Consider the following 12,192-nt stretch of genomic DNA (forward strand, 5'->3'; position numbering starts at 1 on the left):
TAAAATTATTTAATAAAAAAATTAAAATCTTGCATTCCTAAATATTTTGCATTGTGGCTTTACTAACATTATTTTTTTGGTCTGGTCTTTTGAAAATGTCTCTTTGATATATGGATGTAATTACTTAATACAACTAATCAATAAAGGAGGGCACTTGTAAAAACTTAAGTGATTAAAAAATATATACTGTTTAGAGAAAGGCCTATAAAAGAATATAATAGATACAGTATAAACATGGGTTTACATTTTAAATATCTTATAGGAAACATTTATATTCTACCTTTATAAAAATTTATTCCATGAATAATTAAAGTGTCATCAACTTAATGTAAAGTATCAATGTATCATCAACACAATGTGAATTATTTTAAATTCAACCTTAAATTCATTTTCTTATTCTGTTCTTAAATGTATAATGTGTTTCTTTCCAAACAATGATTGAAAGAAACTAGTCAAAACATTATTAATTTTGAGCATTCTTACAAAACAGCAATATATTGTGAATATAATTTGTGTCTAAAGGCTTCAGGAATAAATATTCTAAAGATGGAAAAAAATACATAGTGAGAACACAAAATACTTGTATTTATTTCACTTAAATTATTCTCCTACATAATTAACACTTCTGAGTCACTGATGTCTCAAGGCATGAAGATATTATGTGATTAATCAATAATGCTTACTTCACATCATAACATTTTCATTTAATGCCAATTGATCCACACAAAGGCCACAAATATTACTAAAGAGAGTGTGAGAATAAAGTACAAAATAGCACTCTATATGACATTACAAAATAAAATTTTGCCTGAATAGCATTCTCAATTTCTCAATTTCACGGTCAGGTTCCATACTATTGTTGCATCCAGTGTGTCTACCCATTCAACTAAGAATCTTCCCCACTACAGGATCACAACTGAAGGATTCCATAGGCAAAATATTGAACCATGTAGAAAGCATCAAGAAGATCAAGGGAAAAAATATTCAGAAGACAATGAAGCAGGAATAATATCATTTATAATATCAGATGGATTTTCACTAAAATATGTTTACTTGGGTTTTATTGTCTATGAAAAACCATGACAAATTATGGATAACGTTCAGAAGAATGTCGAAGGGATCAGTTATCAAGCATCCAAGAAAAAAATTCATATCATTGTAAAGGTGGGTGAGTGCAGAGTGGACACTCAAAGCCCATCAGTGGGCAACTGAACACCCCCTTACTGAGGGGTTGTGGGGAGGAGATGAGCCAATCAGGGTGCAGGGTAGCAACAATGAAACATATAACTTTCATCTAGTTCTTTAATGCTTCCTCTCCCCCACCACTATCATGATCCCAATTCTACCTTACAAATCTGGCTGGACCGGAGGATGTACATTGGTACAGATAGCAACTGGAAACACAGGGAATCTAGTATAGATGACTCCTTCAGGACCAGTGGTGAGAGGGACAATGCCTAGAGGGTGAAGGGAATGTGGGGTAGTAAGGGGGAACCAATTACAAGAATCTAAGTATTGCCTCCTCTCTGGGGGATGGACACCAGAGAAGAGGGCAGAGGGAAACATCAGACAGGGTAACTTATGACAAAACTATAATAATTTATGAACTATGAAGGGTTCATGAGGGAGGAGGGAGTGGGGAGGGAGGGGGAAGATGAGCAACTGATATTAGGGACTAGAGTAGGAGGGCAACAAATGTGCATATGTGCTTGACACAATGGATGTATGTATGGATTGTGATGAGAATTGTACAAGCTCCCAATAAAATAATTAAAAAAAAAAAAAAGAATGAGCACTCTACAACATTTCATTGTCCATAGGCAGAACCTACACATGGACCAACATGTGGCTCTTTTCAACAAAACAAGGCAAAAATCCAAGAATTTGTGTGTCACAGTTGTATTCTTTCTCCATACTTCATCTTTATGATATATGATATGGACTATATGAAGGAGATAATTGCATTAGGATTGGAGAAAGGTTTACTAACAACCTATACTATGGGGATAATACACCCTGCTTACTGAAAACCAAGAGCACTTGAAACACTTGCAGATGAAAATTAAAAATCACGGCCTTCATTATGGATTGCAGTTCAATGTGATAGAAACCAATATTCAAACAAATGGACTAATAAATAAGATTATGATAACCAGAGACAAGACTAAAGTTTCTAAAGATTTTGTCTTGTCTGTACCCACAAGCAGTGCTCATGGAAGCAGCAGGAAAGAAAACAAAAGACATATTGCATTTGGAAAAGCTGCTTCCCAAGACAAGGTTGACATGCTGAAGACCAAGTGTGTCAGTTTGAGAACTGAGGCACACTTGACCGAGCCGTGGTATTTTTCAATTGCTTCATATGCATGTGAGAACTGAGCAATGAATAAGGAAGATCACAGAAGATTTATAATGTGGGAGAAAAATATTGAAACTATTGCAAACTCCCAGAAAAACAAACATGCATATATAAAAGTTTTAGTAACAATATAGAAAGTAACTAAAAAGGATTAAGAAAATAGGCTAAATAGGGAAATCTTCCTTATGCCTATGCTAATTTTTATTGAATGAAGATTGAATAAGGGTACAGATGGGAATTGGAAATGCAGGGAATCTAGGACAGATGAACCCTCAGGACCAGGGGTGACAGTGGTGATACCAGGAGGGAATTGATCACAAGGATCTACATATGACCTCCTCTCTGGGGGATGGGCAGCAGAGGAGTGGGTGAGGGGAGACACCGGGCAGTGTAATATAAGATATAATAATAATTTATACATTATTAAGGGTTCATGGAGGAGGAGGGAGGAGCGAGGGGGAGGGGAAAAAGGAAAATGAGCTGATTCCGGGAACCCAAGAGGAAAGCGAATTTTGGGAATGATGAGGGCAACAAATGTATAGGTGTGCTTTACACAATTGATCTATGTATTGTGATGAATTGTATGAGCCCCAATAAATTTGTTTTTTTTTAAAACAAAGCAGAGTAAATGCATTTGAATTTGGTGCTAGCTAAGAATATTGAAAGTACCATGGATTGCCAGGCGAACAAACAAATATATCTTAGAAGAAATATAGTCAGAATGCTCCTTATAAGTAAGAATGGCAATACTTCATCTTATGTACATTTGGCATGTTATGAGAGACTAGTCTCTGGCTGCCACGTGGCTTGTCAGCAGGAATGTGAAGCCAGAGAGAAGAGAGGAAGTTCTCAGAATACAATGAGAAGGCCATGCCCACAGGAGGGGTCATCAGGCTGTGACCTGATTGACAGGCTAGACTCCAAGGCTTCATTCTTTTATCAAGTTGACGTGAAATTTTGTAACTACCACATAAACTATCCTTTGCCAAACTAAGAGAGCGCTGGTGGTGTAGTGGGCTTCTCATTGGACTGCTAACTGCAAGGTCAGTAGTTTGAATTCACCGGTTGCTCTGCAGGAGAAATATGAAGCTTTCTACTCCCATAAAGACATATAGTCTCAGGGGCAGTTCTGTTCTCACGTATAAAGTCACTATGTGTCAGAATCAACTGAATGTCAATGAATTTTGGTTTACCAAACAAAATAACAAATGTGAAATATTTTTAAATGGTAATTTCAATGGTAAACCTAGGTTATGTTTTATTTTTTATGTTTTCTTCTTCATTTGAATACTTGCTTTTAAATGAGGCCACGTGCCTCAAATAAAGTAGAAATACATAATTCTGAGGCCCATTTATTTTTACTCTGAATATATTTCCAAAAGTCAGTCATGCTCTCATACAAAACTGAAGTTTTTGAAAGAGTTTAAAAGTAATAAAAATGTATGTGAAGCATGGGAGCAACTTAATAAGCTTTAGAACCCAGTCAATTATGAGTATCAGAAGGAAAAATTCAAGAAGATCCTCACATAGGTTGGATTAACTCAAAAGCAACTATCTTTTCAAAGGAAACTAAATAAAGTTGGGGAAATAAGACTATATTTGGGGCACCTATATGACTGTTTAATTATTTTATCATTTGCTTTTGTAATAGTTTCTGGGCTATTGATTCCAATGCCATTGAGCTGAGGCTAACTCATACAAACCTTGTAGGAAAGATAGAATTACTCCTGTCGGATTCTGAGATCATAGCTCTTTAGCAGAGTAGGAAGTCTAACAATTACAATTCTAAAATATTTAAAATTTAATCATGAAATTATCTATTTTCTGAATGTTAATAATTTTGAGAAAAAATCAGACTTTCATATCCATTTGATTTCTATTTCCTATCAGAAACAAATCTCATATTTAATTCTAGATGGACAAATCCCAGGCCAGAAGAGGAGGGAGAACAGTGGAAGAAATCCCAGCACAGAGGGAGGCGGACAGCAGAAATATCACCTTCTCTTTATCAATAATTTTCAAAAGGGAAACAATTCCCAACACAGGGAGGAATATACAGTAAAAGGGCCTGGACCGAGATGAAGGGGATATTCATACAATTCCTATAAATGACTGAATTGATCGTTGAAATGGCTGGAAGAATCTAAATAGTGCTCTGGCCACATGACAAGAGTGTGATGCACTATTTATAAAAAGGTAGGTCTGCTAAGTAAAGCCAGACAATAAAAGAAGGTCTGCCATCAGTAGAAAAATACAAAACAAACAAACGAACAAAACCCTTGATTTTTACCTAGCAAGTACTCTGAGACTAGCTCAGGGTCCCATCTGCACCAATTGTGCTAGACATAAACCTTAAATAAACTCACTCACTCTGTTCAAAATCCTTTCTTATCTCTCATCTGAATTGAATCTTAGGAACATGACAAGAACTGAGAGAAGAGGGACCAGAAATCGACAGTCCCTCTGGTATCATCAGGAGAACATGCTAACAACATCAAAATGAGAAAACTTAAAATAAATCAATAGATTTTTAAAATGAATTTAGTATTTCTTCTATATGGGTTACCATGCTTAGCATTAGGGGATAAAAGATAAATGTCTATTTGTTGGAAGCTATTATACTACAACAACAAACACACACATATAGTTCTAGTATGTGGGGGGGACACTGTCCTGGAAAAGGGAATTTAACTTACATACAGTTCAATTAAGGTTTATGAAAAAAATTACTGAAAAACACTCTTGTCTTGAACAGATTTTCATTAAAACTGTGATTCTGAAATTTGAAAATTCTTTAAGTATCCATATAGTTATCTAACCTGTCTTTCTTGAAATTAATAAGGCTCAGGGAAAACTTCCAGGTGGCACAAGGAAACAAAATAAAAACCCAAGGGGTAATGTGTAAAGAGTAATAGATAATTGGTTGAGGCTCTAGAATCAGTCTGTTTAATGATGGGTCATTCAACTAGGGCCTGGGAATCAAATCTACCCAACCATATGTTTTTATAAATAAAATGTTATGGAAATATAACTAGACTCACTAGTGTATTCTCTCTGGCTGCCTTATGATTTAATAACAGAACTGGGGAATTTCTTCAGAAACCATTTGGGACAAAGATCATCTGTCATATAAGGTATATCATAGGTTGGGATCTATAGAGAAGTAAAACCAGTAAAGCATATTAAAAAAGTTCATAGAAAATCTTCATTATTGTTCAATTCCATTTTTCCTCAAATCTCTTAAAACCATTTCCTATGCATGAATAGGCATAATTGAAGATGTACATGCAAAACATTTATATATAAACTTAATATGCATATACAAAATTTATAAGTAGATAGATGAGAGATAGAGACAAATTTATCTCGAGGAAATGATTAAAATTTATCTCAAGTTCTAAGTTCATGACCCAACGTGTATCTTAACTCACATAGTTAAAGGAGCTGATACCAAGATTGACAGGTCAGATGACAGGCTGCTGGCTGCAGAGACTGATGAAGCCGAGTTGTGTGGAAAGACGGTAGGCTGCTAACATACAGGCTTTAGACTCGCTTTGGGCATCCAGGGACCCTTTCACAGGGGTTCCCAATATGTAACAGTAGGAAAATCACAGTTCTGAAGTAGCAACGAAAATAATTTTATGGTTGGGGGGTCACCACAACATGAGGAACTGTATTAATGGTTTGCGGCATTAGGAAGTTTGAGAACCACTGATTTAGAGGGTAGCGACCCCCATGACCAACATGGCAGGCCACAGGCACATGTTCAAATATTAGCGGTCAGATGATAAAGAATCAAATGTAGGAAATGTAGATGATGATAACAAGGCAAATCTAGCCCCAAACAAGAAAATATTACCGCTTAAGTCATCTCTAGTTTGGCAGAAACTACTTTTACGACCAGGTATTATGACTCCACCAGTCTTCTGAACCCGCAGGTACTACCCATCAAACCAGGTACTGTTCACCTAACTGCCCTTTGAGCCCATAAGACTTACTTCCATGACTAGAGTAATTCAGCAGCCCTCCAAACTAGCAGAAACTCTTTGGAACTAGGCTTACAGATGTCAAGACACTTTCTAGGCCAGCAGTCACGTCATACAAGACCAGGACCCCTGCCCCTGTAACATCTTCAGTCAGCAGGAGCAGTATCCTGGTGCCCTGCCTCTCCCTGCTTTCTTAGGACCTGCCCTACTTGTTTTCTCCTTTTCTGAAAAAACAACAAAAAATATCTGTTTTCTCCCTTTTCTGTTTGTTTTTTCCCCCATCATTTTCTCTATTTCTCTTCTATTTTTCCCTTCTACTTTTTTAGTTCACCTTTTACACTCAGATGTTGTCTTTTTCTCCCTTTCTAGGTTTTGTTGTATTTCCCCCTCCTTTCTCTTTTCTGTTGTTCTTGCAGTTTTGTGTTAGTTTTCTTACTCTTGTTCTTTTTTTTTTTTTTCTTTAAAAAAAAAATCATTTTATTTGGGGCTCATACAACTGTTATCCCAATCCATACACACATCAATTGTGTAAAGCGCATTTGTACATCGTTTCTCAAAACATTTTCTCTCCATTTAAACCCCCGACATTAGGTCCTCATTTTTCCCCTCCCTCCCCGCTCCCCCCTCCTGCATGAGCCCTTGATAGTTTATAAATGGTTATTTTGTCATATCTTGCCCTGTCCGACGTCTCCCTTCATCCACTTTTTGATTGTCTGTCCCCCAGGGAGGAGGTCACACACAGTTCCATGTAATCGGTTCCCTCTTTCCTACCCATTCTCCCTTTACAAAGATCATTTTACTGAAGTTCTTACAGCTCTTATAACAATCCATATATCAATTGTATCAAGCACATTTGTACGTATGTTGCCATCAGTATTTTCTAAACATTTATGTTCTATTTGAGCCCTTGGAATCAGCTCCTATTTTTGCCCTGCCCTTCCCACCTCTCACTCTCTTGATCCCTTGATAAATTATATATTATTCTTATTATTTTCATATTTGACACTCACCACTGTCTCCTTTCCCCATGGTTATGCTTTCTGTTGTTTGTCCCCGTCAGGGGGTGGGAGGGTCATTGTGTGTCAATCATTGAAATCAGTTCCCCCTTCCACCCCTCCTCTCCCCACCTTCCTCCTGTACCCCTACCCTCCTGGTAGCGCTACTCCCATTTCTGTTCCTGAGGGGTTTATCTGTCCTGGATTCTGTGTGTCATGAATGAGCTCTCTTCTATATCAGTGTACATGCTAAAGTGAAAGACAGGACTGGGGGCATGATAATCAGGCATGAGGAAGCTTCAAGGAACCAGAGGAATATTGTGCTAAACTGCACCCTGATTGACTCATGCCTTCCTGTGCCCCTATGTGACAGGATGTCTCATTGTCTACAGATGGATTTTAAGTCTCTGCTCCAAACCACTCATTCTCAACAATATGACTTTTGTTTGTTTGTCTGTTTGTTTGTTTTGATGCCTGTCACCTGATCCTGTCAACAACTCATGACCACACAGGCTGCTGTGCTTCTTCCATGTGGGCTAGTTGCTTCTCTGCTAGATGGATACTTGTTTAACTTCAAGCCTTTAAGACCCCAGATGCTTTATCTTGTGATAGCCAGGCACCATCAGCTTTCTTCACCACATTTGCTTGTGCACGCATGTTGTCCTCAGCAATTTTGTTGGCAGGGTGAGCATCAGAGAACAGCAGGTTGTTAGAACAAAGTGTTCTTGCTTTGAGGGAGGGCTTGAGCAGAGGCCCAAAGTCCATGCACTTCCTCAATGTATTTCCATATAAATATATGTACATAGACCAATACCTCTATTTTTTGAATTAATATATTTACATATGCACACACCTATGTTTATACCCCTATCCATAGCTTTGCTTCCTAGATCTTTCCTGTTTTCTTTTACCTTCATCTTGTACCACCATCATAGTTGCAATTCTTCTGCCTCTTAGTAATTCCTCTCAGCTAGATTACTGTTGCTGCAACACCCCCAGGATCTCTACATCCTCCTCGTTGTTGATCTGAATTCCTAAGCTGTTCCCATGTCTGTGGAGTCATTTGCTCACCTCTCCCTTCCCCCACTTCTGCCTCCCCCAACTCTCTCCAGAACCATCGGTCTGTTGCTTTCTCCTGGGGCTTGCTTCCCATGCCTGCCATATATAGGTAGGGGAACCAACAATAACGGAGACAAAACAAAAAGAAAACAAAAGATTGAATAAAAAGAGAAGAGAAAGAAAAACTAGCACACAAAAAATGAAAAAGCATACATAATTCCAGGTCTGTCCACTAACCTTTATGGTTATCTCCCCACTGACCCTGGGGGCTTCCAGGAACTGTCCCTCTTAGCCTGAAGTCTATTTGGTGGGATTTTCAGGGGTGGGTGTGTGGATATGCTTTGCTCCCATTGCTGATCTGTTATGTTCCTTTCTTGTTTTGCCCCACTGTGGGGGGTTCTGACTGGAATCAATCCCCACCCCATGTCCCCAGTATTGTCCTCTGTCACTGTATGGTCCAGTGAGGGGACAGGTCTCGAGCTGTTGTCAGTCCTACAGTCTTCTCTGTGCCTTAGCAGCTCCATGCAGAGACATCGTCCTCAGGCCTTGTGCCGATATGGGGTCTAGACCCTCACAATCTCTTTTTCCTTCTTGGTTTGCTTCCATGCGGGCATGAAAGGCTGGGCTCTCTCCCCAGCCTGTAAGTTTAGTGTTACCCTCTGTAGTACATACTTCTAGGGAGGGAGTCAGTTTGGCTCTGATGGCAGCCAGCCCTATGTACCACTCTGTTCATGAGTTGCTCCATGTGGTTACGTGACACTCAAGGTTTGGCACGCTATGGTGGGGTCTGCATGCACACTCCCATTTCTGTGGAAATATAAACAATACCCTCCCCCTGGGTGGGTTAGTGCCCTGCTCCCCTGGTGCCATTGTCTCCCTTCCACCACCCCTTTTCCTGTTCCCTATCGTTTCACCTTCTTAGTGTTGGAATAACATGTAAACTTTGGGTTTGGCCTATCCCCCACCTGACTGCCTGTACCTCGACACATAGTGTGAGATAAGTGGCTTTTCTTCTATACCAACTGTGCTGATTATACTTATCTCAGTGGACTCATGTTGTACCTGTCCTTTTGTGATTGACTAACTTCACCGAGCATAATTTCTTCCAACCCTTCCCTTGATGCAATGTGCTTCATGAAATGATCAGTGCATTTTAGTGATGCGTAGTACTCCAGTGTGTGTATATGCCAGAGTTTTCTAATCCACTCATAAATTGAGGGAAATTTAGCTTGTTTCAAATTCTTTGTGACCATCAATGGTGCCACAATAAACATTAGAGCACAGATGACTGGTGGTGGTCTATTTCTTACTTCTTCTGGGTATATGCCCAGTAGAGGGATTGCTGGGTTATAAGGTAGCTCAATTTCCACTTGCTTTAAAATCATCAGATTGTTTTCCACAGAGACTGTATGTATCTACATGATCACAAGCAATAGAGAAGAGTTCTTATCTCACCACATCCCTTCCAACATTTGTTGCTTTCTGATTTCTGATTTGGGCTATCCTCGAAGGTGTTCGGTGGTTTCTCATGATTGGTTTACTTTGCATTTCTCTGGTGGCTAAGGGTTGGGAGCATTTTCTCATGTTTATTGGTGAGTCAGGTCTAAGGCCTTCCTAGTGAAACTTCTGTTCAGGTCGTTTGCCCACTTCCTCAGGGGATTAGCTGCTTTTCTCCTTTTTCAGACTAGTAGGGTATTATAGATTTTAGTAATAAGCCCTTTGTTGTGTCATTGCTAAAAAATATTCTTCCAGGTTCATCTGTGTGTGTGTCTTTCCCTATTTCAGTTAGCCTATGTATTCCCTGTGCCAAGATTCTTAGGTTTTCTTTGTTGATGGTCCTGATAGCTTGGGGTTTTACTTCTAGATCTGTGGTAAAAATTTAATTTGGTCTTGTGCATGGGGTGAGGTAGGAGTCTTGTTTCATTTTTGTATAGGTGGCTATCCATTGTTTCCAGCACCGCTTGTTAAAGAGGGCATCCATCTCCCACTTGATGCTTTTGGGGCTCTTGGTGAAGATGAGTTGTCTATATGCTGATGGTTTTATTTCTGGGTTCTCTGTTCTTTTCCCTTGGTCTGAGTATTTGTCGTTATTCCAGTACCACGCTGTTTTGTCCATTGTGGCTATGTAGTAGGTGTTCAAGTCGGGTAAAGCAAGCCCTATGACTTTGTTCTTCTTCTTGAGGAGTTCTCTGCTACTTCTGGGCTTCTTTCCTCCCCACTTGAGATTGGTGGTCAGTTCTTCCAATTCTTTAAAGAAGGTTATTGTTATTTAAATCGGCTATCCCAATTTAATTTTAAGGATTAAACTTATATAGTGCCTCGGATAACATTGACATCTTTACTATATTGAGTCGTTGGATCCACAAACAAAGCATATTCATCCATTTGTGGAGGTTGCTTTTAGCATCCTGTGGTTTTCCTTGTGCAAGTTTTGGTGGGTTTTTTTGATTAGATATATACCTAGTTACTTCAATTTGTTCTTGGTTATTGTAAAGGGTATGGTCTTCTTGGTCTTGTCCAATGTATATACCAAATAGACTTCTGTGTGTTGATCTTGTATCCTGCCACTCTTTCACATTCCTCTATTGCTGCCACTGCTCCTGTGGTGGAGGTTTGGGGATTTTCAATGTATAGGATCATGTTGTCTACAAATAATGATAGTTTCACCTCCTCCTCTCCAAACCAGATACATTTAATGTCCATGTGCTGCATTATGTTGTTAGCTAGGACCTTCAGTACGATGTTTAATTGAAGTGGGACCAGGGGTATCCTTGTCTGGTCCCCTTTTTCAGTGGGATTATTTTTGCCTTTTCTCTATTGACTGTGATGTTGGCTGTTGGCTTTTTGTAGTTTGTATTAACTTGAGGGATTTTCCTTCCAATCCTATCTTCTTGAGTATCTTAATTAGGAATGGGTGTTGGATGTTGTCAAATGCATTTTCTGCATCTATCAATATTGTTATGTGATTCTTATCCATTTGTTTATCATTGTGGCGAATAATGTTCACAGACTTTCAGATGTCGAACCATCCCTGCATCCATGGAATGAATTCCACCTGATCATGATGGATGATATGTTTTATATACATTTGTATTCTATTGGTTAATATTTTGTTAACAATTTTTGCACCTATGTTCATGGGGGATATCGGTCTACAGTTCTCTATTTCTATGGGATCCTTGCTCTGTTTGGGTTTCAAAGTTATACTGGCTTCACAGAATGAGTTTGAGAATTTGCCCTCTAATTCTATGCTCTGTAATAATTTATAGAGGAGCAGTGTCAATTTTTCCCTGAATGCTTGATATAATTCTCCCATGAAGTTGTCTGGTCCAGGAGTATTATTTGCTGGTACTATCTTGATAACCACATCTATTTCTTTTTTGCTATGGTTGAGGTTCTTGATTTCTATCTAGGATAATCTAGGGAGGGAATTTTTTCCCCAGGAATTTGCCCATGTCTTCCATGTTGAATTCGTTAGAATACAGACTTTCATCTCCTCCCTGTGACTCTTCTGTAAACGGATGTCCAGTTGCCTACATATGGGCTTTGGGTTCTCAATCTGCACTCCCCCTCATTTACAATGATATGATTTTATGTTCTTTGATGCCTGATACATGATCCCTTCAGCACCTTGTGGTCACACAGGCTGGTGTGCTTATTCTATGTGGGCTTTGTTTCTTCTGAGATAGATGGCTGCTTGTTTACTTTCAAGTCTTTAAGACCCCAGACACTATATCTTTTGATAGCTGGCAGCATCAACTGTCTTTACCACATTTGTTTATGCACCCACTTTGTC

Source organism: Echinops telfairi, unplaced genomic scaffold (assembly GCF_000313985.2).
Source record: "Echinops telfairi isolate 266 unplaced genomic scaffold, ASM31398v2 ScPeMD7_4;HRSCAF=17, whole genome shotgun sequence".
Classification (NCBI taxonomy): domain Eukaryota; kingdom Metazoa; phylum Chordata; class Mammalia; order Afrosoricida; family Tenrecidae; genus Echinops; species Echinops telfairi.